Raw genomic sequence first — 13,472 nt, 5'->3', positions numbered from 1 at the left:
ACTAGTGATTGGTTTCTAAATCTCTTCAATATTCTAAATCTCTTCAATATTTTGGTTCATACCAGTTTGCCAGTATCCCTTTTAAATCATAGTATCTAGAATAGAAACAATTCTTCCTGTGTGGCCTGACTCTCACAGACTATAGTAGGACCCTTATTCCAGGTGCTAGGCTACTATTAACACTGCCTAAGCCCCTGGAGGAAGCAATGGCAACCCACTCCAGTATTCTTGCCTGGGAAGTCCCATGGACAGAGGACCTGGTGGGTCCATGGGGTTGCAGAGTCAGACACAACTTAGCAACTAAGCATGCAAACATGCATTGTAGGTTTCAAGGAGAGATCTAGCTAAGGATCCTGAAACAGTTGTCTCGGTTAAGCACAGAGGAGATGTGATCTGCCTTCTCTCCTCTCTCTTTCTCAAGGATGACTTGAACTTACCCAGATGACATGGCATTTCTCAGCTCTGAAAGTGACTGGTTTTAAGTGAAGGACAGCTCTGACCCTGATGCTGGGAAGTGGGACCAAAAGTAACATAACAAACCTTTGAGACCTACTGGGTTCTACTTCTGAGGCAAAACTCTCAGGGGACCCATGCTGTTGGCACCAAATTAGTGTCCAGAAATTACTTGATGGTGTCCTCAGCCGGGGATTCCCACCAGTGCTACTGGTGAAAGTTACCTCATGTGCTGAGCTTGCCCAGGCTAAAATATGGGACTTTGTTCCCCTCTTTACTTAACATTGAGGTTTCATCTACCTCCATTGGTCCCCACCTAGCAAGCTTAATTCATGCCCATGCCTTGTTAAAGCCTGAGTACTTTGCCACCAAGTGCCTTGAGCCTAATTATAAACAAAGTCCCATGTATCCACTCGGGGCTCATGTCAACCCAGCAGCCAGTTAAAACCTGAAAGATTTTTCCTATAAATTGACATTAGCCACATGTTCCATACTGAAATTGGGCCTTTTTTAAAAAAATTTAATTTTGCAGTTACCCCCAGTAAATGTTATCTGCTTCATTCCAACTTGCCTCATTTTGATTCTGTCATCCTGTGCATTATTTATTACCTCTAGTTTTGTGTCATCTGAAATTTGATAAGCATGCCTTCTGTCTCTTCTAAGCAGTTGTCAAAAAGTGTTAGAATGTGTATGTTGGTGAAAAGAATAATAAAGACAAACTCCAGTAAATTACATTTACATGCCTTCCTGCTTGAGTGATGAAAGACTATTTTTGGGAACATGGACTTTATTGAGTCTAATACATATATAAATTCATTTTTCTCACAGACATTTATTGAGCATTCTCAAGGCACACCACCATGTTATGTACTTCAGAGACATACAGGAAGCTTTAAAACATGATCCTTGACCTTGAAGAGATTACTGGGAAAACAAGACATCCAAAATTAGAGCTATGCTAAGAGCACATGAGAGATACAATCAACAAAGTGGTATAGGAAGTTAAGCGAAAAAGAAAGCACTGTAGCTAGTGGGAGTGAAAGAGAGCTGCTTGAAGATGAGTGGACTTGGTTTAGGCCTCGAATAATTTTTAGGATGTGACTATTTGGAAGAATAGAATAAGAATCCCAAGGAAAAGTATGTGCAAAAGCCAAATGCACGTTCAAGGAACAACAGATCAGCTCAAATCAGGTATGCATTGGAAAAGATAACTCTAGCTGCTGTAACAAAATGACCCCAACACATATGGTGGAACCAAGTTGATGGTGTATCTCTTGTTCACTTAAAAGCTAACACAGATGTTCTTGATTGGTTCCTGACTCTTCTCCAAACAACATGCAGGGGTCTGGCCTTCTTCCATTTTGTGGCTCCAACACTTTCAAATATGGCATCCAAGTTCACCATGCTCACCTTCTTCAAGCTGAAAGAAAATTATAACATGCAGTATCAGATGTAAGAGGCTTGATGGGCCAGGCCAGGAAGTGATATACATCACCTCTGCTCACTCTCCTCTGGCTGGAACTCAATCATACAGCTACAGTAACCAAAGGGAAGAGCTGGGGAATAGTCTTCTATGAGCCCAGAAAGGAGAGGAAACAGGTTGGGGAAACAGCTAGCTGGTTTGTGCCCCAGAGTACAATGGAGAAAATGGAGAATAAAGGTAGAAAGGTTTAAGCTTTCATCGCTTGAGCAGTGGAGAGACATATGGTGTGGAGACTGAGTGTAGCTTCTGAAGCCAAACTTTGTGGGTGGAAGCTTGGCTCTGCTATTTTCTTGTTGTATGCTCTTAGTTGTGTTACTTAAAAACTCTTTGCCTCCTTTTCTTCCTCATATATGAAACTGGAAACAATGAACCCATTATCATAGGATTATTAGGAAGGTTAAAATTAATAATACAAATGTCTTAGTAAAGTGCCAGAAATGGTATCTAGCACCCAGTAGGTGTTCCTTAAATATTATCCATTAACAGATTTGGGGGGAGTTTGTTATTGTTTTGGGTTTTTTAAATTTTATTGTATTATAGTTGATTTACAATGTTGTGTTGGTTTTAGAAGTGTAGCAAAGTGATTCAGCTATACATATACATATATTCATCATTTTTCAGATACTTTTCTCATATAGATTGTCATGGAATATTGAGTAGGGGTCTCTGTGCTACACAGTAACACTGACAGGTTTTGAACAGAAGGCTTTGAACATGATTTCCTACCAATGGCCAAACCACATACTCACATCCCTTGAATTATCAGAGTCATATAGCTATCCTAATGCCTTCCAGCAGAACCCTTGACCTTCCTAGACTGATAGACCAAATCTCACTCACAAGTGTAATCATAGATTCAATACACATTTTGGAATCTTTGCCACATACCAGGTACAGGAGATGTAATTGTGAATTACATTATGGAGCTTATGGTCAAATTGCTCCTTTTTCTCTTCCACAAATTTCAAGATCTTTGTAACTAATTCCCTGTTTAAATTCTATTTGGAATACCTAGAACTGTTTGTATGCTCCTGGCTGGACACTAACTGATACAGAGGCAATTTTTCTTCTCCATTGATAATATATCAAGATCTACATTTGAAGTCAAATTTAGATAGCAGTTATTTCAGGATTAAAATAGACATTCATGCCTTACTCCTATTACTCCATTTTCAGCAGATATAATATTTGTTTTCATTGGGGCATGGGTGTTTGAGGATAGGGGTTGGAATCCTTAAAGAGAATGAAGGCTCAGTGGTGTCCTCATCTTCCCCAATACTGAAAATACTAGATCAAGTAAATACCATAAGTCTGCATTCTGACACTAAGTCCTGAGTGTTTCCAGATAAGAATCATTAAGTTTGACGCAAAGAGTTTTACTGTGGCGGAAACTGACTGCTGCAGATTTCCTTTGATGTACAATGTAAGTTATGTTTGTTCCAACGGCCAGGCAGCATTTTATAGACAGGGAGGTGGTTCCAGGGTTCTGGTTCCTAAAGTCAGGATTTGTAGCCCCTAATCTTGGCTTCTTCAACTTTCATCTGGGAATTCATTCTTTAAACAAATATTTACCAGACACGTACAATGTGTATGGAAGAGAAATAAAAGCAGTGAATAAGGCATAATAAATCTGACTTTGACTCCTGACACTCCTGCATCTTAGTTGTGTAATCTTGGTGTGCCCAAGACCCAGGCTTCACTATTTTCTGTCTTGCTCTAAACCAAGGGGACTGCCCTTCATGGACCATATCATCTGGTATCCCATTATTGTTGGCTTTGGCCAATGGGGAGCTCTTACAGGAGATGGGAGGACAAGAGGAAACAGAAATCAACATATTTCTTCCTCTTACTCCCTTCCTGCTTTTCATGGTTCTAACAACAACCCTTTTATAACCATAACTTCTGTCTGGTGGTCCCTCATTTTGGTGATTCTAGCTCCTGGCTGGGATCTTATAACATCATGTAACTACTTACATGAAGGTAGTAAACAGCACATTTTAAAGTTCTCTTTTAAGTATACAACATTATGAATATTAAAGAAAAAGAGGATGCGAAGAAAAGGCAATTTAGCATTTTCAGAAAGCATTTGGCAATATTCGATGCATGAGGCTGTGCTTGGGGCTATCCACCCTCTCCAATTTCTCAAAGTATTTTTTGGCACTGTGAATGTTGATCAGTGTAGTTGCAGAAGGGATCAAGGGACCAACATAGCCATGACATAATGTTTGATGTAAGAATATTGATGAAAGCAGCGAAGGGAGAATTCCTAATTTCTATGCTTTGGAAAGAAGTAGCCAGTTGACTCCAACTCAGCTTGAACCAGAGAAGGCAACAGCACCCCACTCCAGTACTCTTGCCTGGAAAATCCCATGGATGGAGGAGTCTGGTAGGCTGCAGTCCATGGGGTCGCTAGGAGTCGGACACGACTAAGCAACTTCACTTTCACTTTTCACTTTCATGCATTGGAGAAGGAAATGGCAACCCATTCCAGTGTTCTTGCCTGGAGAATCCCAGGGACGGAGGAGTCTGGTGGGCTGCTGTCTATGGGGTCACACAGAGTCGGACACGACTGAAGTGACTTAGCAGCAGCAGCTTGAACCATTTTGTGATGTTTTTTGAATTATCTATATCTAAGGGTGGTAATGGCTTCCTGTTTTTGCTAGCCTCTGGGTGCCTCAACATTCCTTATTCATTCTCTTTTACTCTGCCTATACCTCTAAAAACATTTCCTTTTTAAAAGAAATCCTACTAAACATCCTCTTCAAAAATTGTCAGCTGAGCATGCTGTTTGTTTTTGACCAGGGACCTCATTTGGGTGAGTCACTTGAGTTTATGTATAAAGTGGCTGCTCTGAAGCTGAAATGTGACAGCATGTACAAAAGGATCTTAGCATTGTACCTGGCACCAAGAAATAATTAATGATAACCACTAGTATTAGTAGCTATTGCACTTTTGTGCCAGACACAATAATGAATACCAAAGTTTCCATCTACCTCTGTGTAAAATGCCCATTTCTACCACTCAACATATCCAAGTTCTCCAAACGAGTTAATACAGTACCTATCTCAGTAACAGGGCACATGGTAAGCACTAAGTACTCTTGGCTCTTCAAAGCTCACCCCCTTCCACACGAGCAACATTTCCCTTTTCTGAACTTCCATAACTCTTTCTATATTCTTCTTCTTATGTTGCTTATTACTTTCTCTTAGCAGTGTAATAACCCACTGATGCCAGAATCATCTACTTCATTATAACCATTTCAAGGGCTAAGGAGATCAGCAAAGTATCCTGAAGTGTGCAAAGTACTACATAAATGTACTGAGTGTGAATCACAAGTTTCTCATATGTTATGATGATATGTATAGATTAGTGTGACCCTGCCACTTAATAATTTTTTCAGTTTATCAGAGTTTTTTGCAATATTATCTTTCCAGAAATATTTTTCATAATTATTCCAAACTTAGATTTGTGGGGAAGAAATAGATTTGGGGTTTCTCTCGTGGCTCAGACCATAAAGAATCTGCCCGCAACGCAGGAGACCCGGGTTTAAACCTGGATTGGGAAGATCCCCTAGAGAGGGGAGTGGCAACCTACTCCATTATTTTTGCCTGGAGAACTCCATGGACAGAGAAACATGGTGGGCTACAGTCTATGGGGTCACAAAGAGTCAGACATGACTGAATGACTAACACTTTCACTTCATTTCTAAATACATGTTTGTGGAAAAGAAATAGATTAGGCTCTGATAAGCCCCCTTCATTTCCTTATGAAATCAAATTGCCTCATTTCCTTATGAAGAGCAATGTCCTGTGTGCTTTCTCCGTATCAACCTAAAATTGTTTGAATGTAGGATTAGATCACGTATGTCCTGGGAATTCTCCTTCCAGTTTTCCTCTTTTGCATCAGTGATACTGCTCTCTGCTGGCTTCTTTTCTCTAGTGCTCTGTCTCCATCTGCTTCTGTTTCATTGCTTTTAAATGTTGACTAAGTCTCTAGTTTCAGTCTCCTTTCCTCTTCTTCCAGCTTTAAATGCTCCCTCCTCTGGAAAGACTAATCTAGGTCCATGACTTCAAATGTCACCTCAATTTCATCAGTGCCTAAACTGTCACTGCTGGTTCCACACTCTCTCCTGAGCTTCAGAGCTGCCTGGAAGTCATCCCTCTTTTTCAGTTCAGTTCAGTACAGTTGCTCAGTCATGTCCGACTCTTTGGTACCTCATGGACTGCAACACTCCAGGCCTCCCTGTCCATCAGCAACTCCTGGAGTTTACTCAAACTCATGTCCAGTGAGTCGGTGATGCCATCCAACCATCTCATCCTCTGTTGTCTCCTTCTACTCCCACCTTCAATCTTTCCGAGCATCAGAGTCTTTTCTAATGAGTCAGTTCTTTGCATCAGGTGACCAAAGTATTGGAGTTTCGGCTTCAACATCAGTCCTTCCAATGAATGTTCAGGACTGATTTCCTTTAGGATGGACTGGTTGGATCTCCTTGCTGTCCGAGGGATCTCAAGAATCTTCTCCAACACCTTAGTTCAAAAGCATCAATTCTTCTGTGCTCAGCTTTCTTTACACTCCAACTCTCACATCCACACATGACTACTGAAAAAACCATAGCTTTGACTAGACGGACCTTTGTTGGCAAAGTAATGTCTCTGCTTTTTAATATGCTGTCAAGGTTGTTCATAATGTTTCTTGAAAGCAGCAAGTGTCTTTTAATTTCATGGCTGCAGTCACCAACTGCAGAGATTTTTGAGTCCCCAGAATAAAGTCTCTCACTGTTTCCATTGTTTCCCCATCTATTTGCCCTGAAGTGATGGGACCAGATCTTAGGTTTCTATGATCTTAGGTTTCTGAATGTTGAGTTTTAAACCAACTTTTTCACTCTCCTCTTTCACTTTCATCAAGAATCTCTTTAGTTCTTCTTTGCTTTCTGCCATAAGGGTGGTGTCATCTGCGTATCTGAGGTTATTGATACTTCTCCTGGCAATCTTGATTCCAGCTTGTGCTTCATCCAGTCCAGCATTTCTCATGATGTTTTCTGCATATAAGTTAAATAAGCAGGGTGACAATATACAGCCTTGATATACTCCTTTCCGATTTGGAACCAGTCTGTTGTTCCATGTCCAGTTGTAACTATTGCTTCTTGACCTGCATACAGATTTCTCAGGAGACAGGTCAGGTGGTCTGGTATTCACATCTCTTTCAGAATTTTTCACACTTTGTTGTGATCCACACAGTCAAAGACTTTGGCATAGTCAGTAAAGCAGAAATAGATGTTTTTCTGGAACTCTCTTGCTTTTTTGACGATCCAAAGGATGTTGACAATTTGATCTCTGGTTCCTCTGACTTTTCTTGAACATCTGGAAGTTCATGGTTCATGTACTGTTGAAGCCTAGCTTGGAGAATCTTGAGCATTACTTTACTAGCATGTGAGATGAGTGCAATTGTGTGGTAGTTTGAGCATTCTTTGGGATTGCCTTTCTTTGTTATTGGAATGAAAACTGACCTTTTCCAGTCCTCTGGCTTCTGTTGAGTTTTCCAAATTTGCTGGCATATTGAGTACAGCACTTTCACAGCATCATCTTTCAGGATTTGAAATCGCTCAACTGGAATTCCATCACCTCCACTAGCTTTGTTTATAGTGATGCTTCCTAAGGCCCACTTGACTTCACATTCCAGGATGTCTGGCTCTAGGTGAGTGATCACATCATGATGATTATCTGGGTTGTGAAGATCTTTTTTGTATAGTTCTTCTGTGTATTCTTGCCACCTATTCTTAATATCTTCTGCTTCTGTTAGTTCCATACAATTTCTGTCCTTTATTGAGCCCATCTTTGCATGAAATGTTCACTTGGCATCTCTAATTTTCTTGAAGCAATCTCTAGTCTTTCCCATTCTACTGTTTTCCTCTATTTCTTTGCACTGATCACTGAGGAAGGCTTTCTTATCTCTCCTTGCTATTCTTTGGAACTCTGCATTCAAACAGGTATATCTTTCCTTTTCTCCTTTGCCTTTTGCTTCTCTTGTTTTCACAGCTATTTGTACGGCCTCCTCAGACAACCATTTTGCCTTTTTGCATTTCTTTTTCTTAGGGGTGGTCTTGACCCTGTCTCCTTACAACATCATGAACCTCTGTCCATATTCATCAGGCACTCTGTCTATCAGATCTAGTCCCTTAAATCTATTTCTCACTTCCACTGTATAATCATAAGGGATTTGATTTAGGTCATACTTGAAAAGGAAAGATAGTCTCATTTGAATGCAGAGTTCCAAAGAATAGCCAGGAGAGATAAGAAAGCCTTCCTCAGCGATCAATGCAAAGAAACAGAGGAAAACAACAGAATGGGAAAGACTAGAGACTGCTTCAAGAAAATTAGAGATACCAAGGGAACATTTCATGCAAAGATGGGTTCGATAAAGGACAGAAATGGTATAGACCTAACAGAAGCAGAAGATACTAAGACAAGGTGGCAAGAATACACAGAAGAACTGTACAAAAAAGATCTTCACCACCCAGATTATCACAGTGGTGTGATCACTGACCTAGAGCCAGACATCCTGGAATGTGAAGTCAAGTGGGCCTTAAAAAGCATCACTACAAACAAAGCTAGTGGATGTGATGGAATTCCAGTTGAGCTATTTCAAATCCTGAAAGATGATGTTGTGAAAGTGCTACACTCAATATGCCAGCAAATTTGGAAAACTCAGCAGTGGCTACAGGACTGGAAAAGGTCCGTTTTCATTCCAGTCCCTAAGAAAGGCAATCCCAAAGAATGCTCAAACTACCACACAATTGCACTCATCTCACATGCTAGTAAAGTAATGCTCAAGATTCTGCAAGCCAGGCTTCAGCAATACGTGAACCAAGAACTTCCAGATGTTCAAGCTGGTTTTAGAAAAGGCCGAGGAACCAGAGATCAAATTGCCAACATCCGCTGGATCATCGAAAAAGCAAGAGAGTTCCAGAAAAACATCTATTTCTGCTTTATTGACTATGCCAAAGCCTTTGACTGTGTGGATCACAAGAAACTGTGGAAAATTCTGAAAGAGATGGGAATACCAGACCACCTGACCTGCCTCTTGAGAAACCTGTATTCAGGTCAGGAAGCAACAGTTAGAACTGGACATGGAACAACAGACTGGTTCCAAATAGGAAAAGGAGTGTGTCAAGGCTGTATATTGTCACCCTGCTTATTTAACTTATATGCAAAGTACATCATGAGAAACGCTGGTCTGGAAGAAGCACAAGCTGGAATCAAGATTGCTGGGAGAAATATCAATAACCTCAGATATGCAGATGACACCACCCTTATGGCAGAGAGTGAAGAGGAACTAAAAAGCCTCTTGATGAAAGTGAAAGAGGAGAGTGAAAAAGTTGGTTTAAAGCTTAACATTCAGAAAACTAAGATCATGGCATCTGGTCCCATCACCTCATGGGAAATAGATGGGGAGACAGTGGAAACAGTGTCAAACTTTATTTTTTGGGCTCCCACATCACTGCAGATGGTGATTGCAGCCATGAAGTTAAAAGACGCTTACTCCTTGGAAGGAAAGTTATGACCAACCTAGATAGCATATTAAAAAGCAGAGACATTACTTTGCCAACAAAGGTCCATCTAGTCAAGGCTATGGTTTTTCCAGTGGTCATGTGTGGATGTGAGAGTTGGACTGTGAAGAAAGCTGAGCACAGAAGAACTAATGCTTTTGAACTATGGTGTTGGAGGACTCTTGAGAGTCCCTTGGACTGCAAGGAGATCCAACCAGATCCTTCAGGTCCAACTGAAGGAGATCAGTCCTGGGTGTTCATTGGAAGGATGCCGGGAGCCCTTATGGGGGGTCCCGCCCGTGACGAGGTCATAAAGAAAATACCGGGCAGGCAAGGCCGTCCGGGACCCCATCCATGACAAGGTCATGAGGAAAAAACCTGACAGGCAAGGCTGTCTAGGATAAGGGACCCTCCAGGTTGGCCTCGGCCTCTACCCCACCCTGTATCCTCCCCCCTTTTCTGCTGTTGTTCTTATTTGCCCTGCTGCAGATGCTTGTGTTGCCTGCCGAGAGCTCTCCTGCTCCTCTTTCACTGAATGAGGACCAACTTAAAACCCTAATTAATAAATCTCCTGGACGCTGGTACCCTATGAAGGGGCCAGGGATGAAGGAAATGCTTCCATTCAAACATTTTGCTGGCATTCTCGCTTGTTTGATAAATGTGTGATCTCATTGCACAAAATGCTCTTGATTGTTCTAAACATCCTAAACACAGTACGCTAACAAAAGAAACTATTAAGCATAGGCCCCTCCGCGGGGTGAGAAAAGCTCCACATATAATAGTCACAAATGTGCCCAATAGAAAATACTTTAGATAGAGATTAGCTGGCGACTTCTTGCAGGTAGTTAACTTTTAGACTAACAGCCTGTTTTGTGCCATATCTGCTGTTTTTGCAGTCCTTCGCATTTCTGTTCTGTAAAAATGTAATCCTATCTAGTTCCCATGGAGATGACACTTATTAGAAAGAAAATAGATTAATTATAAGAAAAACAGGGTCGGCTACTGAAGTTGCTTAAGTCACACAGGTGCAAGCCATAAAATGTTAGCAGGCCTGAAGGCCAAATGATAAGAAAGACTCTTGTGAACGAAAGTATGTGGGTGACACCCAGTTTCTGTTGAAGGTCAAGTTGCTGTAATGTTTTGAGATGACCTATGTGTAAGCAATATACACCTCCCCCAAAGATGTTGTTAAGGGTATAAAGGAGCCGTGCAAAAATAAACTTCAGACTTAGCCCCGAGCTTTGTCTCACTGTCTCTCTCATTCGCCGACGCCGTTCATCCTGAGGGTTCCCCTGGATCCTGCTGGGGCTGGACCCCACCAGAAGGACTGATGCTGAAGCTGAAACTCCAGTACTTTGGCCACCTCATGCGAAGAGTTGACTCATTGGAAAAGACCCTGATGCTGGGAGGGATTGGGGGCAGGAGGAGAAGGGGGAGACAGAGGATGAGATGGCTGGATGGCATCACCGACTCTATGGGCATGAATTTGAGTAAACTCCAGGAGTTGGTTTTGGACAGGGAGGCCTGGCATGCTTCGATTCATGGGGTCGCAAAGAGTTGGACATGACTGAGTGACTGAACTGAACTGAACTGAATGGTCTAGTGGTTTTCCCTACTTTCTTCAATTTAAGTCTGAATTTGGCAATAAGGAGTTCATGATCTGAGCCACAGTCAGCTCCTGGGCTTGTTTTTGCTGACTGTATAGAGCTTCTCCATCTTTGGCTGCAAAGAATATAATCAGTCTGATTTCGGTGTTTACCATCTGGTGATGTTCATGTGTAGAGTCATCTCTTGTGTTGTTGGAAGAGGGTGTTTGTGCTTTGACCAGTGCATTCTCTTGGCAAAACTCTGTTAGCCTTTGCCCTACTTCATTCTGTACTCCAAGGCCAAATTTGCCTGTTATTCCAGGTATTTCTTGACTTCCTACTTTTGCATTCCAGTCCCCTATAATGAAAAGGACATCTTTTGGGGGTGTTAATTCTAGAAGGTCTTGTAGGTCTTCATTAGAACCATTCAACTTCAGCTTCTTCAGCATTATTGGTCAGGACATAGACTTGGATTACTGTGATATTGAATGGTTTGCCTTGGAAACAAACAGAGATCATTCTGTTGTTTTTGGGATCACATCCAAGTACTGCATTTCAGACTCTTTTGTTGACTATGATGGCTACTCCATTTCTTCTAAGGGATTCTTCCCCACGGTAGTAGATATAATGATCATCTGAGTTAAATTCACCATTCCAATCCATTTTAGTTCTTTGATTCCTAAAATGTCACTCTTGCCATCTCCTGTTTGACCACTTTCAATTTGCCTTGATTCATGGACCTAACATTCCTGGTTCCTATGCAGTATTGTTCTTTACAGCATCAGACTTTACTTCCATCACCAGTCACATCCAGAACTGGATGTTATTTTTGCTTTAGCTTATCTCTTCATTCTTTCTGGAGTTATTTCTCCACTGATCCCCAGTAGCATATTTGTAGTCCCACCTTAACTCCAATGTTTTTAGTCCTACCTTAACTCCAACGTCAACATGCCCAGAACTGAGTTTATTGTGTTCTGTCCAGACTGCTCCTTTTCCCCTTCTATTCTCTTTTCCCTCCACACAAATTGTTGCTCAAGCCAGTAATCTGAAGTTCACTGTTCATGTACTGTTGAAGCCTGGCTTGGAGAACTTTGAGCATTATTTTGCTAGCATGTGAGATGAGTGCAATTGTACAGTAGTTTGAGCATTTTTTGGCATTGCCTTTCTTTGGGATTGCAATGAAAAGTGACCTTTTCCAGGTCTGAGGCTTATCCTTAGCTTCACTTTCTTCTTTGTCTCCAAATTGAATCAATCAAGTCTGAGAGATCAGTCTCCTAAAGATGGGTCAAATCCATCCATGTCTCTCCATTCACTCTGCCACCACCAAGTCCAGAATATAATCATTGGTCTCCTGGATTCTCACACAGCCCTCCTATCCAGAGTGGTCTTTCTAAACTACAAATTTGACTATGCCACTCTCTTGCCTAAATCCTCCATTGGCTCCCTAGTACCCTCAGAATGAAGTCCAAATGCCTTACCGTGGGCCACAAGACCCCATTCTCATTCTGGTCACTTTCTCATTTTTCTCTTACATGGGCCTCTGGACATCATATAGTATCCCCTGGAATGTGCTTGACCCCATTCCTGCTTGAGCAACTCTTAATCCTTCTTTAAGACTCAGCAAAGGCATTACCTTCCAAGAAGCCTTCTCCCCCTCCCCTGTCTCAGTCCAGATGTGACCCACCTGTACTCTTGCTTTCACTCCTGTTATGCAATGCCATGTTACTTGCCAGTCTGAGGAGCTCTTGGCAGACACACACATCTTTTTTATTGCTGAGTCTTCAATTCAGTGGCTTAATTAAAGCAATGAATGGCATTCACCTCTCCCTACTTGTATCAGTTCACCTTTATAATAATGGGTTTCTGTTCTTACAAAATAAGATTATACCAGGACCCCTTTCAGTTTCAAGAGTCTCTGATTCTATCGCTCCAATGCCTGTTAATTGCCTCAGGGTAGTAGAGAGCTTGTGGTCTGGGTTTGAATCCTGGCTCTGTCACAGCTGTGTGATCTTGCACAATTTGCTTAACCTTTCTGAGCCTCAGAGCCTCATATGTAAAACAGGAATAGTAATACCAATCCAGGATTGCTATGAAAAGAATTAAATAAAATTAACTTGAATGACATGTGAAATATGTTCTCCTCCTTCTTCCCCCTGGTTAAGACAGTCAGCATACAAATAGCCCTTTTTAAAAATCCTGGCTCCACCCCTTGTGTGTGTGTGTGTGTGTGTGTGTGTGTGTGTGTGTGTGTGTGTTAGCCCCTCAGTCATGTCCGACTCTTTGTGATTCCATGGACTATAGCCCCACTAGGCTCCTTTGTCCATGGAATTCTCCAGGCAAGAATACTGGAATGGGTTGCCATTTCCTTCTCTGGCTCCACCCCCTTATTCCTGAACAATTCTGG

General features: G+C 41.6%; 1 long non-coding RNA gene across 11 annotated transcripts in view; it reads right to left on the bottom strand.

Moving 5' to 3' along the window:
* Positions 1–477: 477 nt before the first annotated feature.
* The window catches only part of LOC122677811, a 118,571-nt gene continuing 105,576 nt past the window's right edge, over positions 478–13,472 (bottom strand). For 10 of the 11 annotated variants that reach the window (XR_006335931.1, XR_006335926.1, XR_006335930.1 and 7 more), the window contains one exon: positions 478–1,873. This is a non-coding gene — a long non-coding RNA (uncharacterized LOC122677811). The remainder of the gene's footprint in view (positions 1,874–13,472) is intronic. The other variant, XR_006335922.1, reaches the window with a different exon arrangement.

This window comes from Cervus elaphus, chromosome 20, assembly GCF_910594005.1.
Source record: "Cervus elaphus chromosome 20, mCerEla1.1, whole genome shotgun sequence".
NCBI lineage: Eukaryota > Metazoa > Chordata > Mammalia > Artiodactyla > Cervidae > Cervus > Cervus elaphus.
Note: the sequence above shows the minus strand (reverse complement) of the source record. Positions and strands in the feature narration are given on the sequence as shown.